Here is a 14528-nt window from a genome sequence, read left to right as displayed (position 1 = left end):
GTGTTCCTTATCTTTTATCTCTTATGCAACCCATGAAGCGTAACCTCACTAGCTGTTCTTAGCGATCACTCAAGGACATGTCTGTTTGAGGTAGTCGAGCATTGGTGGTTCAGTGGTAGAATTCTCGCCTGCCACGCAGGAGACCCGGGTCCGATTCCCGGCCAATGCAGAAAGTTAGTTCAGAAGTCCCAGCGGTCTGGTTCTTTAAAGCTTTTGTATGTAACTTCTGCTAACTCAAGATCAACAAGTGTTCCTTATCTTTTATCTCTTATGCAACCCATGAAGCGTAACCTCACTAGCTGTTCTTAGCGATCACTCAAGGACGTGTCTGTTTGAGGTTGTCGAGCATTGGTGGTTCAGTGGTAGAATTCTCGCCTGCCACGCGGGAGACCCGGGTCCGATTCCCGGCCAATGCAAAAAGATAATTTTGAAGTCCCAGCGGTCTGGTTCTTTAAAGCTTTTGTATGGAACTTCTGCTACCTCAAGATCAACAAGTGTTCCTTGTCTTCTATCTCTTATGCAACCAATAAAGCATAACCTCCCTACCTGTTCTTAGCGATCACTCAATGACATGTCTGTTTGAGGTTGTCGAGCATTGGTGGTTCAGTGGTAGAATTCTCGCCTGCCACGCGGGAGACCCGGGTCCGATTCCCGGCCAATGCACAAAGTTAGTTCAGAAGTCCCAGCGGTCTGGTTCTTTAAAGCTTTTGTATGTAACTTCTGCTAACTCAAGATCAACAAGTGTTCCTTATCTTTTATCTCTTATGCAACCCATGAAGCGTAACCTCACTAGCTGTTCTTAGCGATCACTCAAGGACGTGTCTGTTTGAGGTTGTCGAGCATTGGTGGTTCAGTGGTAGAATTCTCGCCTCCCACGCGGGAGACCCGGGTCCGATTCCCGGCCAATGCAGAAAGTTAGTTCAGAAGTCCCAGCGGTCTGGTTTTTTAAAGCTTTTGTATGGAACTTCTGCTAACTCAAGATCAACAAGTGTTCCTTATCTTTTATCTCTTATGCAACCCATGAAGCGTAACCTCACTAGCTGTTCTTAGCGATCACTCAAGCACATGTCTGTTTGAGGTAGTCGAGCATTGGTGGTTCAGTGGTAGAATTCTCGCCTGCCACGCGGGAGACCCGGGTCCGATTCCCGGCCAATGCAAAAAGATAATTTTGAAGTCCCAGCGGTCTGGTTTTTTAAAGCTTTTGTATGGAACTTCTGCTAACTCAAGATCAGCAAGTGTTCCTTATCTTTTATCTCTTATGCAACCCATGAAGCGTAACCTCACTAGCTGTTCTTAGCGATCACTCAAGCACATGTCTGTTTGAGGTAGTCGAGCATTGGTGGTTCAGTGGTAGAATTCTCGCCTGCCACGCGGGAGACCCGGGTCCGATTCCCGGCCAATGCAGAAAGTTAGTTCAGAAGTCCCAGCGGTCTGGTTTTTTAAAGCTTTTGTATGTAACTTCTGCTAACTCAAGATCTACAAGTGTTCCTTATCTTTTATCTCTTATGCAACCCATGAAGCGTAACCTCACTAGCTGTTCTTAGCGATCACTCAAGGACATGTCTGTTTGAGGTTGTCGAGCATTGGTGGTTCAGTGGTAGAATTCTCGCCTGCCACGCGGGAGACCCGGGTCCGATTCCCGGCCAATGCAAAAATATAATTTTGAAGTCCCAGCGGTCTGGTTTTTTAAAGCTTTTGTATGGAACTTCTGCTAACTCAAGATCAACAAGTGTTCCTTATCTTTTATCTCTTATGCAACCCATGAAGCGTAACCTCACTAGCTGTTCTTAGCGATCACTCAAGCACATGTCTGTTTGAGGTAGTCGAGCATTGGTGGTTCAGTGGTAGAATTCTCGCCTGCCACGCGGGAGACCCGGGTCCGATTCCCGGCCAATGCAGAAAGTTAGTTCAGAAGTCCCAGCGGTCTGGTTCTTTAAAGCTTTTGTATGTAACTTCTGCTAACTCAAGATCAACAAGTGTTCCTTATCTTTTATCTCTTATGCAACCCATGAAGCGTAACCTCACTAGCTGTTCTTAGCGATCACTCAAGGACGTGTCTGTTTGAGGTTGTCGAGCATTGGTGGTTCAGTGGTAGAATTCTCGCCTGCCACGCGGGAGACCCGGGTCCGATTCCCGGCCAATGCAAAAAGATAATTTTGAAGTCCCAGCGGTCTGGTTCTTTAAAGCTTTTGTATGGAACTTCTGCTACCTCAAGATCAACAAGTGTTCCTTGTCTTCTATCTCTTATGCAACCAATAAAGCATAACCTCCCTACCTGTTCTTAGCGATCACTCAATGACATGTCTGTTTGAGGTTGTCGAGCATTGGTGGTTCAGTGGTAGAATTCTCGCCTGCCACGCGGGAGACCCGGGTCCGATTCCCGGCCAATGCAGAAAGTTAGTTCAGAAGTCCCAGCGGTCTGGTTCTTTAAAGCTTTTGTATGTAACTTCTGCTAACTCAAGATCAACAAGTGTTCCTTATCTTTTATCTCTTATGCAACCCATGAAGCGTAACCTCACTAGCTGTTCTTAGCGATCACTCAAGCACATGTCTGTTTTGAGGTAGTCGAGCATTGGTGGTTCAGTGGTAGAATTCTCGCCTGCCACGCGGGAGACCCGGGTCCGATTCCCGGCCAATGCAGAAAGTTAGTTCAGAAGTCCCAGCGGTCTGGTTCTTTAAAGCTTTTGTATGTAACTTCTGCTAACTCAAGATCAACAAGTGTTCCTTATCTTTTATCTCTTATGCAACCCATGAAGCGTAACCTCACTAGCTGTTCTTAGCGATCACTCAAGGACATGTCTGTTTGAGGTTGTCGAGCATTGGTGGTTCAGTGGTAGAATTCTCGCCTGCCACGCGGGAGACCCGGGTCCGATTCCCGGCCAATGCAAAAAGATAATTTTGAAGTCCCAGCGGTCTGGTTCTTTAAAGCTTTTGTATGTAACTTCTGCTAACTCAAGATCAACAAGTGTTCCTTATCTTTTATCTCTTATGCAACCCATGAAGCGTAACCTCACTAGCTGTTCTTAGCGATCACTCAAGGACGTGTCTGTTTGAGGTTGTCGAGCATTGGTGGTTCAGTGGTAGAATTCTCGCCTGCCACGCGGGAGACCCGGGTCCGATTCCCGGCCAATGCAAAAAGATAATTTTGAAGTCCCAGCGGTCTGGTTCTTTAAAGCTTTTGTATGGAACTTCTGCTACCTCAAGATCAACAAGTGTTCCTTGTCTTCTATCTCTTATGCAACCAATAAAGCATAACCTCCCTACCTGTTCTTAGCGATCACTCAATGACATGTCTGTTTGAGGTTGTCGAGCATTGGTGGTTCAGTGGTAGAATTCTCGCCTGCCACGCGGGAGACCCGGGTCCGATTCCCGGCCAATGCCGAAAGTTAGTTCAGAAGTCCCAGCGGTCTGGTTCTTTAAAGCTTTTGTATGTAACTTCTGCTAACTCAAGATCAACAAGTGTTCCTTATCTTCCATCTCTTATGCAACCAATAAAGCATAACCTCCCTACCTGTTCTTAGCGATCACTCAAAGACATGTCTGTTTGAGGTAGTCGAGCATTGGTGGTTCAGTGGTAGAATTCTCGCCTGCCACGCGGGAGACCCGGGTCCGATTCCCGGCCAATGCAAAAAGATAATTTTGAAGTCCCAGCGGTCTGGTTCTTTAAAGCTTTTGTATGGAACTTCTGCTAACTCAAGATCAACATGTGTTCCTTATCTTTTATCTCTTATGCAACCCATGAAGCGTAACCTCACTAGCTGTTCTTAGCGATCACTCAAGGACATGTCTGTTTGAGGTAGTCGAGCATTGGTGGTTCAGTGGTAGAATTCTCGCCTGCCACGCGGGAGACCCGGGTCCGATTCCCGGCCAATGCAAAAAGATAATTTTGAAGTCCCAGCGGTCTGGTTTTTTAAAGCTTTTGTATGGAACTTCTGCTAACTCAAGATCAACAAGTGTTCCTTATCTTTTATCTCTTATGCAACCCATGAAGCGTAACCTCACTAGCTGTTCTTAGCGATCACTCAAGGACGTGTCTGTTTGAGGTTGTCGAGCATTGGTGGTTCAGTGGTAGAATTCTCGCCTCCAACGCGGGAGACCCGGGTCCGATTCCCGGCCAATGCAGAAAGTTAGTTCAGAAGTCCCAGCGGTCTGGTTCTTTAAAGCTTTTGTATGTAACTTCTGCTAACTCAAGATCAACAAGTGTTCCTTATCTTCCATCTCTTATGCAACCAATAAAGCATAACCTCCCTACCTGTTCTTAGCGATCACTCAAGGACATGTCTGTTTGAGGTAGTCGAGCACTGGTGGTTCAGTGGTAGAATTCTCGCCTGCCACGCGGGAGACCCGGGTCCGATTCCCGGCCAATGCAAAAAGATAATTTTGAAGTCCCAGCGGTCTGGTTCTTTAAAGCTTTTGTATGGAACTTCTGCTAACTCAAGATCAACAAGTGTTCCTTATCTTCTATCTCTTATGCAACCAATAAAGCATAACCTCCCTACCTGTTCTTAGCGATCACTCAATGACATGTCTGTTTGAGGTTGTCGAGCATTGGTGGTTCAGTGGTAGAATTCTCGCCTGCCACGCGGGAGACCCGGGTCCGATTCCCGGCCAATGCAGAAAGTTAGTTCAGAAGTCCCAGCGGTCTGGTTCTTTAAAGCTTTTGTATGTAACTTCTGCGAACTCAAGATCAACAAGTGTTCCTTATCTTTTATCTCTTATGCAACCCATGAAGCGTAACCTCACTAGCTGTTCTTAGCGATCACTCAAGGACATGTCTGTTTGAGGTAGTCGAGCATTGGTGGTTCAGTGGTAGAATTCTCGCCTGCCACGCGGGAGACCCGGGTCCGATTCCCGGCCAATGCAAAAAGATAATTTTGAAGTCCCAGCGGTCTGGTTCTTTAAAGCTTTTGTATGGAACTTCTGCTAACTCAAGATCAACAAGTGTTCCTTATCTTTTATCTCTTATGCAACCCATGAAGCGTAACCTCACTAGCTGTTCTTAGCGATCACTCAAGGACGTGTCTGTTTGAGGTTGTCGAGCATTGGTGGTTCAGTGGTAGAATTCTCGCCTGCCACGCGGGAGACCCGGGTCCGATTCCCGGCCAATGCAGAAAGTTAGTTCAGAAGTCCCAGCGGTCTGGTTCTTTAAAGCTTTTGTATGTAACTTCTGCTAACTCCAGATCAACAAGTGTTCCTTATCTTCTATCTCTTATGCAACCAATAAAGCATAACCTCCCTACCTGTTCTTAGCGATCACTCAAGGACATGTCTGTTTGAGGTTGTCGAGCATTGGTGGTTCAGTGGTAGAATTATTGCCTGCCACGCGGGAGACCCGGGTCCGATTCCCGGCCAATGCAGACAGTTAGTTCAGAAGTCCCAGCGGTCTGGTTCTTTAAAGCTTTTGTATGTAACTTCTGCTAACTCAAGATCAACAAGTGGTCCTTATCTTCCATCTCTTATGCAACCAATAAAGCATAACCTCCCTACCTGTTCTTAGCGATCACTCAAGGACATGTCTGTTTGAGGTAGTCGAGCATTGGTGGTTCAGTGGTAGAATTCTCGCCTGCCACGTGGGAGACCCGGGTCCGATTCCCGGCCAATGCAGAAAGTTAGTTCAGAAGTCCCAGCGGTCTGGTTCTTTAAAGCTTTTGTATGTAACTTCTGCTAACTCAAGATCAACAAGTGTTCCTTATCTTTTATCTCTTATGCAACCCATGAAGCGTAACCTCACTAGCTGTTCTTAGCGATCACTCAAGGACATGTCTGTTTGAGGTTGTCGAGCATTGGTGGTTCAGTGGTAGAATTCTCGCCTGCCACGCGGGAGACCCGGGTCCGATTCCCGGCCAATGCAGAAAGTCAGTTCAGAAGTCCAAGCGGTCTGGTTCTTTAAAGCTTTTGTATGTAACTTTTGCTAACTCAAAATCAACAAGTGGTCCTTATCTTCCATCTCTTATGCAACCAATAAAGCATAACCTCCCTACCTGTTCTTAGCGATCACTCAAGGACATGTCTGTTTGAGGTAGTCGAGCATTGGTGGTTCAGTGGTAGAATTCTCGCCTGCCACGCGGGAGACCCGGGTCCGATTCCCGGCCAATGCAGAAAGTTAGTTCAGAAGTCCCAGCGGTCTGGTTCTTTAAAGCTTTTGTATGTAACTTCTGCTAACTCAAGATCAACAAGTGTTCCTTATCTTTTATCTCTTATGCAACCCATGAAGCGTAACCTCACTAGCTGTTCTTAGCGATCACTCAAGGACGTGTCTGTTTGAGGTTGTCGAGCATTGGTGGTTCAGTGGTAGAATTCTCGCCTCCCACGCGGGAGACCCGGGTCCGATTCCCGGCCAATGCAGAAAGTTAGTTCAGAAGTCCCAGCGGTCTGGTTCTTTAAAGCTTTTGTATGTAACTTCTGCTAACTCAAGATCAACAAGTGTTCCTTATCTTCTATCTCTTATGCAACCAATAAAGCATAACCTCCCTACCTGTTCTTAGCGATCACTCAAGGACATGTCTGTTTGAGGTTGTCGAGCATTGGTGGTTCAGTGGTAGAATTTTTGCCTGCCACGCGGGAGACCCGGGTCCGATTCCCGGCCAATGCAGACAGTTAGTTCAGAAGTCCCAGCGGTCTGGTTCTTTAAAGCTTTTGTATGTAACTTCTGCTAACTCAAGATCAACAAGTGGTCCTTATCTTCCATCTCTTATGCAACCAATAAAGCATAACCTCCCTACCTGTTCTTAGCGATCACTCAAGGACATGTCTGTTTGAGGTTGTCGAGCATTGGTGGTTCAGTGGTAGAATTCTCGCCTGCCACGCGGGAGACCCGGGTCCGATTCCCGGCCAATGCAGAAAGTTAGTTCAGAAGTCCCAGCGGTCTGGTTCTTTAAAGCTTTTGTATGTAACTTCTGCTAACTCAAGATCAACAAGTGTTCCTTATCTTTTATCTCTTATGCAACCCATGAAGCGTAACCTCACTAGCTGTTCTTAGCGATCACTCAAGCACATGTCTGTTTGAGGTAGTCGAGCATTGGTGGTTCAGTGGTAGAATTCTCGCCTGCCACGCAGGAGACCCGGGTCCGATTCCCGGCCAATGCAGAAAGTTAGTTCAGAAGTCCCAGCGGTCTGGTTCTTTAAAGCTTTTGTATGTAACTTCTGCTAACTCAAGATCAACAAGTGTTCCTTATCTTTTATCTCTTATGCAACCCATGAAGCGTAACCTCACTAGCTGTTCTTAGCGATCACTCAAGGACGTGTCTGTTTGAGGTTGTCGAGCATTGGTGGTTCAGTGGTAGAATTCTCGCCTGCCACGCGGGAGACCCGGGTCCGATTCCCGGCCAATGCAAAAAGATAATTTTGAAGTCCCAGCGGTCTGGTTCTTTAAAGCTTTTGTATGGAACTTCTGCTACCTCAAGATCAACAAGTGTTCCTTGTCTTCTATCTCTTATGCAACCAATAAAGCATAACCTCCCTACCTGTTCTTAGCGATCACTCAATGACATGTCTGTTTGAGGTTGTCGAGCATTGGTGGTTCAGTGGTAGAATTCTCGCCTGCCACGCGGGAGACCCGGGTCCGATTCCCGGCCAATGCACAAAGTTAGTTCAGAAGTCCCAGCGGTCTGGTTCTTTAAAGCTTTTGTATGTAACTTCTGCTAACTCAAGATCAACAAGTGTTCCTTATCTTTTATCTCTTATGCAACCCATGAAGCGTAACCTCACTAGCTGTTCTTAGCGATCACTCAAGGACGTGTCTGTTTGAGGTTGTCGAGCATTGGTGGTTCAGTGGTAGAATTCTCGCCTCCCACGCGGGAGACCCGGGTCCGATTCCCGGCCAATGCAGAAAGTTAGTTCAGAAGTCCCAGCGGTCTGGTTTTTTAAAGCTTTTGTATGGAACTTCTGCTAACTCAAGATCAACAAGTGTTCCTTATCTTTTATCTCTTATGCAACCCATGAAGCGTAACCTCACTAGCTGTTCTTAGCGATCACTCAAGCACATGTCTGTTTGAGGTAGTCGAGCATTGGTGGTTCAGTGGTAGAATTCTCGCCTGCCACGCGGGAGACCCGGGTCCGATTCCCGGCCAATGCAAAAAGATAATTTTGAAGTCCCAGCGGTCTGGTTTTTTAAAGCTTTTGTATGGAACTTCTGCTAACTCAAGATCAGCAAGTGTTCCTTATCTTTTATCTCTTATGCAACCCATGAAGCGTAACCTCACTAGCTGTTCTTAGCGATCACTCAAGGACATGTCTGTTTGAGGTTGTCGAGCATTGGTGGTTCAGTGGTAGAATTCTCGCCTGCCACGCGGGAGACCCGGGTCCGATTCCCGGCCAATGCAAAAAGATAATTTTGAAGTCCCAGCGGTCTGGTTCTTTAAAGCTTTTGTATGGAACTTCTGCTACCTCAAGATCAACAAGTGTTCCTTGTCTTCTATCTCTTATGCAACCAATAAAGCATAACCTCCCTACCTGTTCTTAGCGATCACTCAATGACATGTCTGTTTGAGGTTGTCGAGCATTGGTGGTTCAGTGGTAGAATTCTCGCCTGCCACGCGGGAGACCCGGGTCCGATTCCCGGCCAATGCCGAAAGTTAGTTCAGAAGTCCCAGCGGTCTGGTTCTTTAAAGCTTTTGTATGTAACTTCTGCTAACTCAAGATCAACAAGTGTTCCTTATCTTCCATCTCTTATGCAACCAATAAAGCATAACCTCCCTACCTGTTCTTAGCGATCACTCAAAGACATGTCTGTTTGAGGTAGTCGAGCATTGGTGGTTCAGTGGTAGAATTCTCGCCTGCCACGCGGGAGACCCGGGTCCGATTCCCGGCCAATGCAAAAAGATAATTTTGAAGTCCCAGCGGTCTGGTTCTTTAAAGCTTTTGTATGGAACTTCTGCTAACTCAAGATCAACATGTGTTCCTTATCTTTTATCTCTTATGCAACCCATGAAGCGTAACCTCACTAGCTGTTCTTAGCGATCACTCAAGGACATGTCTGTTTGAGGTAGTCGAGCATTGGTGGTTCAGTGGTAGAATTCTCGCCTGCCACGCGGGAGACCCGGGTCCGATTCCCGGCCAATGCAAAAAGATAATTTTGAAGTCCCAGCGGTCTGGTTTTTTAAAGCTTTTGTATGGAACTTCTGCTAACTCAAGATCAACAAGTGTTCCTTATCTTTTATCTCTTATGCAACCCATGAAGCGTAACCTCACTAGCTGTTCTTAGCGATCACTCAAGGACGTGTCTGTTTGAGGTTGTCGAGCATTGGTGGTTCAGTGGTAGAATTCTCGCCTCCAACGCGGGAGACCCGGGTCCGATTCCCGGCCAATGCAGAAAGTTAGTTCAGAAGTCCCAGCGGTCTGGTTCTTTAAAGCTTTTGTATGTAACTTCTGCTAACTCAAGATCAACAAGTGTTCCTTATCTTCCATCTCTTATGCAACCAATAAAGCATAACCTCCCTACCTGTTCTTAGCGATCACTCAAGGACATGTCTGTTTGAGGTAGTCGAGCACTGGTGGTTCAGTGGTAGAATTCTCGCCTGCCACGCGGGAGACCCGGGTCCGATTCCCGGCCAATGCAAAAAGATAATTTTGAAGTCCCAGCGGTCTGGTTCTTTAAAGCTTTTGTATGGAACTTCTGCTAACTCAAGATCAACAAGTGTTCCTTATCTTCTATCTCTTATGCAACCAATAAAGCATAACCTCCCTACCTGTTCTTAGCGATCACTCAATGACATGTCTGTTTGAGGTTGTCGAGCATTGGTGGTTCAGTGGTAGAATTCTCGCCTGCCACGCGGGAGACCCGGGTCCGATTCCCGGCCAATGCAGAAAGTTAGTTCAGAAGTCCCAGCGGTCTGGTTCTTTAAAGCTTTTGTATGTAACTTCTGCGAACTCAAGATCAACAAGTGTTCCTTATCTTTTATCTCTTATGCAACCCATGAAGCGTAACCTCACTAGCTGTTCTTAGCGATCACTCAAGGACATGTCTGTTTGAGGTAGTCGAGCATTGGTGGTTCAGTGGTAGAATTCTCGCCTGCCACGCGGGAGACCCGGGTCCGATTCCCGGCCAATGCAAAAAGATAATTTTGAAGTCCCAGCGGTCTGGTTCTTTAAAGCTTTTGTATGGAACTTCTGCTAACTCAAGATCAACAAGTGTTCCTTATCTTTTATCTCTTATGCAACCCATGAAGCGTAACCTCACTAGCTGTTCTTAGCGATCACTCAAGGACGTGTCTGTTTGAGGTTGTCGAGCATTGGTGGTTCAGTGGTAGAATTCTCGCCTGCCACGCGGGAGACCCGGGTCCGATTCCCGGCCAATGCAGAAAGTTAGTTCAGAAGTCCCAGCGGTCTGGTTCTTTAAAGCTTTTGTATGTAACTTCTGCTAACTCCAGATCAACAAGTGTTCCTTATCTTCTATCTCTTATGCAACCAATAAAGCATAACCTCCCTACCTGTTCTTAGCGATCACTCAAGGACATGTCTGTTTGAGGTTGTCGAGCATTGGTGGTTCAGTGGTAGAATTATTGCCTGCCACGCGGGAGACCCGGGTCCGATTCCCGGCCAATGCAGACAGTTAGTTCAGAAGTCCCAGCGGTCTGGTTCTTTAAAGCTTTTGTATGTAACTTCTGCTAACTCAAGATCAACAAGTGGTCCTTATCTTCCATCTCTTATGCAACCAATAAAGCATAACCTCCCTACCTGTTCTTAGCGATCACTCAAGGACATGTCTGTTTGAGGTAGTCGAGCATTGGTGGTTCAGTGGTAGAATTCTCGCCTGCCACGTGGGAGACCCGGGTCCGATTCCCGGCCAATGCAGAAAGTTAGTTCAGAAGTCCCAGCGGTCTGGTTCTTTAAAGCTTTTGTATGTAACTTCTGCTAACTCAAGATCAACAAGTGTTCCTTATCTTTTATCTCTTATGCAACCCATGAAGCGTAACCTCACTAGCTGTTCTTAGCGATCACTCAAGGACATGTCTGTTTGAGGTTGTCGAGCATTGGTGGTTCAGTGGTAGAATTCTCGCCTGCCACGCGGGAGACCCGGGTCCGATTCCCGGCCAATGCAGAAAGTCAGTTCAGAAGTCCAAGCGGTCTGGTTCTTTAAAGCTTTTGTATGTAACTTTTGCTAACTCAAAATCAACAAGTGGTCCTTATCTTCCATCTCTTATGCAACCAATAAAGCATAACCTCCCTACCTGTTCTTAGCGATCACTCAAGGACATGTCTGTTTGAGGTAGTCGAGCATTGGTGGTTCAGTGGTAGAATTCTCGCCTGCCACGCGGGAGACCCGGGTCCGATTCCCGGCCAATGCAGAAAGTTAGTTCAGAAGTCCCAGCGGTCTGGTTCTTTAAAGCTTTTGTATGTAACTTCTGCTAACTCAAGATCAACAAGTGTTCCTTATCTTTTATCTCTTATGCAACCCATGAAGCGTAACCTCACTAGCTGTTCTTAGCGATCACTCAAGGACGTGTCTGTTTGAGGTTGTCGAGCATTGGTGGTTCAGTGGTAGAATTCTCGCCTGCCACGCGGGAGACCCGGGTCCGATTCCCGGCCAATGCAAAAAGATAATTTTGAAGTCCCAGCGGTCTGGTTCTTTAAAGCTTTTGTATGGAACTTCTGCTACCTCAAGATCAACAAGTGTTCCTTGTCTTCTATCTCTTATGCAACCAATAAAGCATAACCTCCCTACCTGTTCTTAGCGATCACTCAAGGACATGTCTGTTTGAGGTAGTCGAGCATTGGTGGTTCAGTGGTAGAATTCTCGCCTGCCACGTGGGAGACCCGGGTCCGATTCCCGGCCAATGCAGAAAGTTAGTTCAGAAGTCCCAGCGGTCTGGTTCTTTAAAGCTTTTGTATGTAACTTCTGCTAACTCAAGATCAACAAGTGTTCCTTATCTTTTATCTCTTATGCAACCCATGAAGCGTAACCTCACTAGCTGTTCTTAGCGATCACTCAAGGACATGTCTGTTTGAGGTTGTCGAGCATTGGTGGTTCAGTGGTAGAATTCTCGCCTGCCACGCGGGAGACCCGGGTCCGATTCCCGGCCAATGCAGAAAGTCAGTTCAGAAGTCCAAGCGGTCTGGTTCTTTAAAGCTTTTGTATGTAACTTTTGCTAACTCAAAATCAACAAGTGGTCCTTATCTTCCATCTCTTATGCAACCAATAAAGCATAACCTCCCTACCTGTTCTTAGCGATCACTCAAGGACATGTCTGTTTGAGGTAGTCGAGCATTGGTGGTTCAGTGGTAGAATTCTCGCCTGCCACGCGGGAGACCCGGGTCCGATTCCCGGCCAATGCAGAAAGTTAGTTCAGAAGTCCCAGCGGTCTGGTTCTTTAAAGCTTTTGTATGTAACTTCTGCTAACTCAAGATCAACAAGTGTTCCTTATCTTTTATCTCTTATGCAACCCATGAAGCGTAACCTCACTAGCTGTTCTTAGCGATCACTCAAGGACGTGTCTGTTTGAGGTTGTCGAGCATTGGTGGTTCAGTGGTAGAATTCTCGCCTCCCACGCGGGAGACCCGGGTCCGATTCCCGGCCAATGCAGAAAGTTAGTTCAGAAGTCCCAGCGGTCTGGTTCTTTAAAGCTTTTGTATGTAACTTCTGCTAACTCAAGATCAACAAGTGTTCCTTATCTTCTATCTCTTATGCAACCAATAAAGCATAACCTCCCTACCTGTTCTTAGCGATCACTCAAGGACATGTCTGTTTGAGGTTGTCGAGCATTGGTGGTTCAGTGGTAGAATTTTTGCCTGCCACGCGGGAGACCCGGGTCCGATTCCCGGCCAATGCAGACAGTTAGTTCAGAAGTCCCAGCGGTCTGGTTCTTTAAAGCTTTTGTATGTAACTTCTGCTAACTCAAGATCAACAAGTGGTCCTTATCTTCCATCTCTTATGCAACCAATAAAGCATAACCTCCCTACCTGTTCTTAGCGATCACTCAAGGACATGTCTGTTTGAGGTTGTCGAGCATTGGTGGTTCAGTGGTAGAATTCTCGCCTGCCACGCGGGAGACCCGGGTCCGATTCCCGGCCAATGCAGAAAGTTAGTTCAGAAGTCCCAGCGGTCTGGTTCTTTAAAGCTTTTGTATGTAACTTCTGCTAACTCAAGATCAACAAGTGTTCCTTATCTTTTATCTCTTATGCAACCCATGAAGCGTAACCTCACTAGCTGTTCTTAGCGATCACTCAAGCACATGTCTGTTTGAGGTAGTCGAGCATTGGTGGTTCAGTGGTAGAATTCTCGCCTGCCACGCAGGAGACCCGGGTCCGATTCCCGGCCAATGCAGAAAGTTAGTTCAGAAGTCCCAGCGGTCTGGTTCTTTAAAGCTTTTGTATGTAACTTCTGCTAACTCAAGATCAACAAGTGTTCCTTATCTTTTATCTCTTATGCAACCCATGAAGCGTAACCTCACTAGCTGTTCTTAGCGATCACTCAAGGACGTGTCTGTTTGAGGTTGTCGAGCATTGGTGGTTCAGTGGTAGAATTCTCGCCTGCCACGCGGGAGACCCGGGTCCGATTCCCGGCCAATGCAAAAAGATAATTTTGAAGTCCCAGCGGTCTGGTTCTTTAAAGCTTTTGTATGGAACTTCTGCTACCTCAAGATCAACAAGTGTTCCTTGTCTTCTATCTCTTATGCAACCAATAAAGCATAACCTCCCTACCTGTTCTTAGCGATCACTCAATGACATGTCTGTTTGAGGTTGTCGAGCATTGGTGGTTCAGTGGTAGAATTCTCGCCTGCCACGCGGGAGACCCGGGTCCGATTCCCGGCCAATGCACAAAGTTAGTTCAGAAGTCCCAGCGGTCTGGTTCTTTAAAGCTTTTGTATGTAACTTCTGCTAACTCAAGATCAACAAGTGTTCCTTATCTTTTATCTCTTATGCAACCCATGAAGCGTAACCTCACTAGCTGTTCTTAGCGATCACTCAAGGACGTGTCTGTTTGAGGTTGTCGAGCATTGGTGGTTCAGTGGTAGAATTCTCGCCTCCCACGCGGGAGACCCGGGTCCGATTCCCGGCCAATGCAGAAAGTTAGTTCAGAAGTCCCAGCGGTCTGGTTTTTTAAAGCTTTTGTATGGAACTTCTGCTAACTCAAGATCAACAAGTGTTCCTTATCTTTTATCTCTTATGCAACCCATGAAGCGTAACCTCACTAGCTGTTCTTAGCGATCACTCAAGCACATGTCTGTTTGAGGTAGTCGAGCATTGGTGGTTCAGTGGTAGAATTCTCGCCTGCCACGCGGGAGACCCGGGTCCGATTCCCGGCCAATGCAAAAAGATAATTTTGAAGTCCCAGCGGTCTGGTTTTTTAAAGCTTTTGTATGGAACTTCTGCTAACTCAAGATCAGCAAGTGTTCCTTATCTTTTATCTCTTATGCAACCCATGAAGCGTAACCTCACTAGCTGTTCTTAGCGATCACTCAAGGACATGTCTGTTTGAGGTTGTCGAGCATTGGTGGTTCAGTGGTAGAATTCTCGCCTGCCACGCGGGAGACCCGGGTCCGATTCCCGGCCAATGCAAAAATATAATTTTGAAGTCCCAGCGGTCTGGT

General features: G+C 46.7%; 59 non-coding genes across 59 annotated transcripts; all 59 read left to right on the top strand.

Annotated features, from left to right (window-relative positions):
- The first annotated feature begins 98 nt into the window (after positions 1–98).
- On the top strand, positions 99–169 carry trnag-gcc (transfer RNA glycine (anticodon GCC)). Its single transcript has one exon. It is a non-coding gene; the product is annotated as a tRNA-Gly (tRNA).
- Positions 170–345: 176 nt separating this feature from the next.
- trnag-gcc (transfer RNA glycine (anticodon GCC)) lies at positions 346–416 on the top strand. Its single transcript has one exon. It is a non-coding gene; the product is annotated as a tRNA-Gly (tRNA).
- A 176-nt stretch (positions 417–592) lies between these two features.
- trnag-gcc (transfer RNA glycine (anticodon GCC)) lies at positions 593–663 on the top strand. Its single transcript has one exon. It is a non-coding gene; the product is annotated as a tRNA-Gly (tRNA).
- Positions 664–839: 176 nt separating this feature from the next.
- Positions 840–910, top strand: trnag-ccc (transfer RNA glycine (anticodon CCC)). The gene has a single exon. It is a non-coding gene; the product is annotated as a tRNA-Gly (tRNA).
- Positions 911–1086: 176 nt separating this feature from the next.
- On the top strand, positions 1087–1157 carry trnag-gcc (transfer RNA glycine (anticodon GCC)). Its single transcript has one exon. It is a non-coding gene; the product is annotated as a tRNA-Gly (tRNA).
- Positions 1158–1333: 176 nt separating this feature from the next.
- trnag-gcc (transfer RNA glycine (anticodon GCC)) lies at positions 1334–1404 on the top strand. The gene has a single exon. It is a non-coding gene; the product is annotated as a tRNA-Gly (tRNA).
- Positions 1405–1580: 176 nt separating this feature from the next.
- Positions 1581–1651, top strand: trnag-gcc (transfer RNA glycine (anticodon GCC)). Its single transcript has one exon. It is a non-coding gene; the product is annotated as a tRNA-Gly (tRNA).
- A 176-nt stretch (positions 1652–1827) lies between these two features.
- trnag-gcc (transfer RNA glycine (anticodon GCC)) lies at positions 1828–1898 on the top strand. The gene has a single exon. It is a non-coding gene; the product is annotated as a tRNA-Gly (tRNA).
- Positions 1899–2074: 176 nt separating this feature from the next.
- On the top strand, positions 2075–2145 carry trnag-gcc (transfer RNA glycine (anticodon GCC)). The gene has a single exon. It is a non-coding gene; the product is annotated as a tRNA-Gly (tRNA).
- Positions 2146–2321: 176 nt separating this feature from the next.
- Positions 2322–2392, top strand: trnag-gcc (transfer RNA glycine (anticodon GCC)). Its single transcript has one exon. It is a non-coding gene; the product is annotated as a tRNA-Gly (tRNA).
- A 177-nt stretch (positions 2393–2569) lies between these two features.
- trnag-gcc (transfer RNA glycine (anticodon GCC)) lies at positions 2570–2640 on the top strand. The gene has a single exon. It is a non-coding gene; the product is annotated as a tRNA-Gly (tRNA).
- Positions 2641–2816: 176 nt separating this feature from the next.
- On the top strand, positions 2817–2887 carry trnag-gcc (transfer RNA glycine (anticodon GCC)). Its single transcript has one exon. It is a non-coding gene; the product is annotated as a tRNA-Gly (tRNA).
- Positions 2888–3063: 176 nt separating this feature from the next.
- On the top strand, positions 3064–3134 carry trnag-gcc (transfer RNA glycine (anticodon GCC)). The gene has a single exon. It is a non-coding gene; the product is annotated as a tRNA-Gly (tRNA).
- Positions 3135–3310: 176 nt separating this feature from the next.
- Positions 3311–3381, top strand: trnag-gcc (transfer RNA glycine (anticodon GCC)). The gene has a single exon. It is a non-coding gene; the product is annotated as a tRNA-Gly (tRNA).
- A 176-nt stretch (positions 3382–3557) lies between these two features.
- trnag-gcc (transfer RNA glycine (anticodon GCC)) lies at positions 3558–3628 on the top strand. Its single transcript has one exon. It is a non-coding gene; the product is annotated as a tRNA-Gly (tRNA).
- A 176-nt stretch (positions 3629–3804) lies between these two features.
- On the top strand, positions 3805–3875 carry trnag-gcc (transfer RNA glycine (anticodon GCC)). Its single transcript has one exon. It is a non-coding gene; the product is annotated as a tRNA-Gly (tRNA).
- Positions 3876–4051: 176 nt separating this feature from the next.
- Positions 4052–4122, top strand: trnaw-cca (transfer RNA tryptophan (anticodon CCA)). Its single transcript has one exon. It is a non-coding gene; the product is annotated as a tRNA-Trp (tRNA).
- A 176-nt stretch (positions 4123–4298) lies between these two features.
- trnag-gcc (transfer RNA glycine (anticodon GCC)) lies at positions 4299–4369 on the top strand. The gene has a single exon. It is a non-coding gene; the product is annotated as a tRNA-Gly (tRNA).
- A 176-nt stretch (positions 4370–4545) lies between these two features.
- On the top strand, positions 4546–4616 carry trnag-gcc (transfer RNA glycine (anticodon GCC)). The gene has a single exon. It is a non-coding gene; the product is annotated as a tRNA-Gly (tRNA).
- Positions 4617–4792: 176 nt separating this feature from the next.
- Positions 4793–4863, top strand: trnag-gcc (transfer RNA glycine (anticodon GCC)). Its single transcript has one exon. It is a non-coding gene; the product is annotated as a tRNA-Gly (tRNA).
- A 176-nt stretch (positions 4864–5039) lies between these two features.
- trnag-gcc (transfer RNA glycine (anticodon GCC)) lies at positions 5040–5110 on the top strand. Its single transcript has one exon. It is a non-coding gene; the product is annotated as a tRNA-Gly (tRNA).
- Positions 5111–5286: 176 nt separating this feature from the next.
- trnag-gcc (transfer RNA glycine (anticodon GCC)) lies at positions 5287–5357 on the top strand. Its single transcript has one exon. It is a non-coding gene; the product is annotated as a tRNA-Gly (tRNA).
- Positions 5358–5533: 176 nt separating this feature from the next.
- Positions 5534–5604, top strand: trnag-gcc (transfer RNA glycine (anticodon GCC)). The gene has a single exon. It is a non-coding gene; the product is annotated as a tRNA-Gly (tRNA).
- A 176-nt stretch (positions 5605–5780) lies between these two features.
- On the top strand, positions 5781–5851 carry trnag-gcc (transfer RNA glycine (anticodon GCC)). The gene has a single exon. It is a non-coding gene; the product is annotated as a tRNA-Gly (tRNA).
- Positions 5852–6027: 176 nt separating this feature from the next.
- trnag-gcc (transfer RNA glycine (anticodon GCC)) lies at positions 6028–6098 on the top strand. The gene has a single exon. It is a non-coding gene; the product is annotated as a tRNA-Gly (tRNA).
- A 176-nt stretch (positions 6099–6274) lies between these two features.
- trnag-ccc (transfer RNA glycine (anticodon CCC)) lies at positions 6275–6345 on the top strand. Its single transcript has one exon. It is a non-coding gene; the product is annotated as a tRNA-Gly (tRNA).
- A 176-nt stretch (positions 6346–6521) lies between these two features.
- Positions 6522–6592, top strand: trnag-gcc (transfer RNA glycine (anticodon GCC)). Its single transcript has one exon. It is a non-coding gene; the product is annotated as a tRNA-Gly (tRNA).
- A 176-nt stretch (positions 6593–6768) lies between these two features.
- Positions 6769–6839, top strand: trnag-gcc (transfer RNA glycine (anticodon GCC)). Its single transcript has one exon. It is a non-coding gene; the product is annotated as a tRNA-Gly (tRNA).
- Positions 6840–7015: 176 nt separating this feature from the next.
- trnag-gcc (transfer RNA glycine (anticodon GCC)) lies at positions 7016–7086 on the top strand. Its single transcript has one exon. It is a non-coding gene; the product is annotated as a tRNA-Gly (tRNA).
- Positions 7087–7262: 176 nt separating this feature from the next.
- trnag-gcc (transfer RNA glycine (anticodon GCC)) lies at positions 7263–7333 on the top strand. The gene has a single exon. It is a non-coding gene; the product is annotated as a tRNA-Gly (tRNA).
- Positions 7334–7509: 176 nt separating this feature from the next.
- Positions 7510–7580, top strand: trnag-gcc (transfer RNA glycine (anticodon GCC)). The gene has a single exon. It is a non-coding gene; the product is annotated as a tRNA-Gly (tRNA).
- A 176-nt stretch (positions 7581–7756) lies between these two features.
- On the top strand, positions 7757–7827 carry trnag-ccc (transfer RNA glycine (anticodon CCC)). Its single transcript has one exon. It is a non-coding gene; the product is annotated as a tRNA-Gly (tRNA).
- A 176-nt stretch (positions 7828–8003) lies between these two features.
- Positions 8004–8074, top strand: trnag-gcc (transfer RNA glycine (anticodon GCC)). Its single transcript has one exon. It is a non-coding gene; the product is annotated as a tRNA-Gly (tRNA).
- A 176-nt stretch (positions 8075–8250) lies between these two features.
- On the top strand, positions 8251–8321 carry trnag-gcc (transfer RNA glycine (anticodon GCC)). Its single transcript has one exon. It is a non-coding gene; the product is annotated as a tRNA-Gly (tRNA).
- Positions 8322–8497: 176 nt separating this feature from the next.
- Positions 8498–8568, top strand: trnag-gcc (transfer RNA glycine (anticodon GCC)). The gene has a single exon. It is a non-coding gene; the product is annotated as a tRNA-Gly (tRNA).
- Positions 8569–8744: 176 nt separating this feature from the next.
- On the top strand, positions 8745–8815 carry trnag-gcc (transfer RNA glycine (anticodon GCC)). Its single transcript has one exon. It is a non-coding gene; the product is annotated as a tRNA-Gly (tRNA).
- A 176-nt stretch (positions 8816–8991) lies between these two features.
- Positions 8992–9062, top strand: trnag-gcc (transfer RNA glycine (anticodon GCC)). The gene has a single exon. It is a non-coding gene; the product is annotated as a tRNA-Gly (tRNA).
- A 176-nt stretch (positions 9063–9238) lies between these two features.
- trnaw-cca (transfer RNA tryptophan (anticodon CCA)) lies at positions 9239–9309 on the top strand. The gene has a single exon. It is a non-coding gene; the product is annotated as a tRNA-Trp (tRNA).
- A 176-nt stretch (positions 9310–9485) lies between these two features.
- On the top strand, positions 9486–9556 carry trnag-gcc (transfer RNA glycine (anticodon GCC)). Its single transcript has one exon. It is a non-coding gene; the product is annotated as a tRNA-Gly (tRNA).
- A 176-nt stretch (positions 9557–9732) lies between these two features.
- On the top strand, positions 9733–9803 carry trnag-gcc (transfer RNA glycine (anticodon GCC)). Its single transcript has one exon. It is a non-coding gene; the product is annotated as a tRNA-Gly (tRNA).
- Positions 9804–9979: 176 nt separating this feature from the next.
- Positions 9980–10050, top strand: trnag-gcc (transfer RNA glycine (anticodon GCC)). The gene has a single exon. It is a non-coding gene; the product is annotated as a tRNA-Gly (tRNA).
- A 176-nt stretch (positions 10051–10226) lies between these two features.
- On the top strand, positions 10227–10297 carry trnag-gcc (transfer RNA glycine (anticodon GCC)). Its single transcript has one exon. It is a non-coding gene; the product is annotated as a tRNA-Gly (tRNA).
- A 176-nt stretch (positions 10298–10473) lies between these two features.
- Positions 10474–10544, top strand: trnag-gcc (transfer RNA glycine (anticodon GCC)). The gene has a single exon. It is a non-coding gene; the product is annotated as a tRNA-Gly (tRNA).
- Positions 10545–10720: 176 nt separating this feature from the next.
- On the top strand, positions 10721–10791 carry trnag-gcc (transfer RNA glycine (anticodon GCC)). The gene has a single exon. It is a non-coding gene; the product is annotated as a tRNA-Gly (tRNA).
- Positions 10792–10967: 176 nt separating this feature from the next.
- Positions 10968–11038, top strand: trnag-gcc (transfer RNA glycine (anticodon GCC)). The gene has a single exon. It is a non-coding gene; the product is annotated as a tRNA-Gly (tRNA).
- A 176-nt stretch (positions 11039–11214) lies between these two features.
- On the top strand, positions 11215–11285 carry trnag-gcc (transfer RNA glycine (anticodon GCC)). The gene has a single exon. It is a non-coding gene; the product is annotated as a tRNA-Gly (tRNA).
- A 176-nt stretch (positions 11286–11461) lies between these two features.
- On the top strand, positions 11462–11532 carry trnag-gcc (transfer RNA glycine (anticodon GCC)). The gene has a single exon. It is a non-coding gene; the product is annotated as a tRNA-Gly (tRNA).
- A 176-nt stretch (positions 11533–11708) lies between these two features.
- trnag-gcc (transfer RNA glycine (anticodon GCC)) lies at positions 11709–11779 on the top strand. Its single transcript has one exon. It is a non-coding gene; the product is annotated as a tRNA-Gly (tRNA).
- Positions 11780–11955: 176 nt separating this feature from the next.
- On the top strand, positions 11956–12026 carry trnag-gcc (transfer RNA glycine (anticodon GCC)). Its single transcript has one exon. It is a non-coding gene; the product is annotated as a tRNA-Gly (tRNA).
- Positions 12027–12202: 176 nt separating this feature from the next.
- trnag-gcc (transfer RNA glycine (anticodon GCC)) lies at positions 12203–12273 on the top strand. Its single transcript has one exon. It is a non-coding gene; the product is annotated as a tRNA-Gly (tRNA).
- Positions 12274–12449: 176 nt separating this feature from the next.
- Positions 12450–12520, top strand: trnag-ccc (transfer RNA glycine (anticodon CCC)). Its single transcript has one exon. It is a non-coding gene; the product is annotated as a tRNA-Gly (tRNA).
- A 176-nt stretch (positions 12521–12696) lies between these two features.
- Positions 12697–12767, top strand: trnag-gcc (transfer RNA glycine (anticodon GCC)). Its single transcript has one exon. It is a non-coding gene; the product is annotated as a tRNA-Gly (tRNA).
- A 176-nt stretch (positions 12768–12943) lies between these two features.
- Positions 12944–13014, top strand: trnag-gcc (transfer RNA glycine (anticodon GCC)). Its single transcript has one exon. It is a non-coding gene; the product is annotated as a tRNA-Gly (tRNA).
- Positions 13015–13190: 176 nt separating this feature from the next.
- On the top strand, positions 13191–13261 carry trnag-gcc (transfer RNA glycine (anticodon GCC)). Its single transcript has one exon. It is a non-coding gene; the product is annotated as a tRNA-Gly (tRNA).
- A 176-nt stretch (positions 13262–13437) lies between these two features.
- Positions 13438–13508, top strand: trnag-gcc (transfer RNA glycine (anticodon GCC)). Its single transcript has one exon. It is a non-coding gene; the product is annotated as a tRNA-Gly (tRNA).
- A 176-nt stretch (positions 13509–13684) lies between these two features.
- Positions 13685–13755, top strand: trnag-gcc (transfer RNA glycine (anticodon GCC)). Its single transcript has one exon. It is a non-coding gene; the product is annotated as a tRNA-Gly (tRNA).
- Positions 13756–13931: 176 nt separating this feature from the next.
- trnag-ccc (transfer RNA glycine (anticodon CCC)) lies at positions 13932–14002 on the top strand. The gene has a single exon. It is a non-coding gene; the product is annotated as a tRNA-Gly (tRNA).
- A 176-nt stretch (positions 14003–14178) lies between these two features.
- On the top strand, positions 14179–14249 carry trnag-gcc (transfer RNA glycine (anticodon GCC)). Its single transcript has one exon. It is a non-coding gene; the product is annotated as a tRNA-Gly (tRNA).
- A 176-nt stretch (positions 14250–14425) lies between these two features.
- Positions 14426–14496, top strand: trnag-gcc (transfer RNA glycine (anticodon GCC)). Its single transcript has one exon. It is a non-coding gene; the product is annotated as a tRNA-Gly (tRNA).
- The last annotated feature ends 32 nt before the right edge of the window (positions 14497–14528 follow it).

The sequence above is a fragment of the Pimephales promelas genome, chromosome 3, assembly GCF_988280905.1.
Source record: "Pimephales promelas chromosome 3, fPimPro1.hap1.1, whole genome shotgun sequence".
NCBI classification, from domain to species: domain Eukaryota; kingdom Metazoa; phylum Chordata; class Actinopteri; order Cypriniformes; family Leuciscidae; genus Pimephales; species Pimephales promelas.
This window is presented reverse-complemented; position numbering and strand designations above follow the sequence as displayed.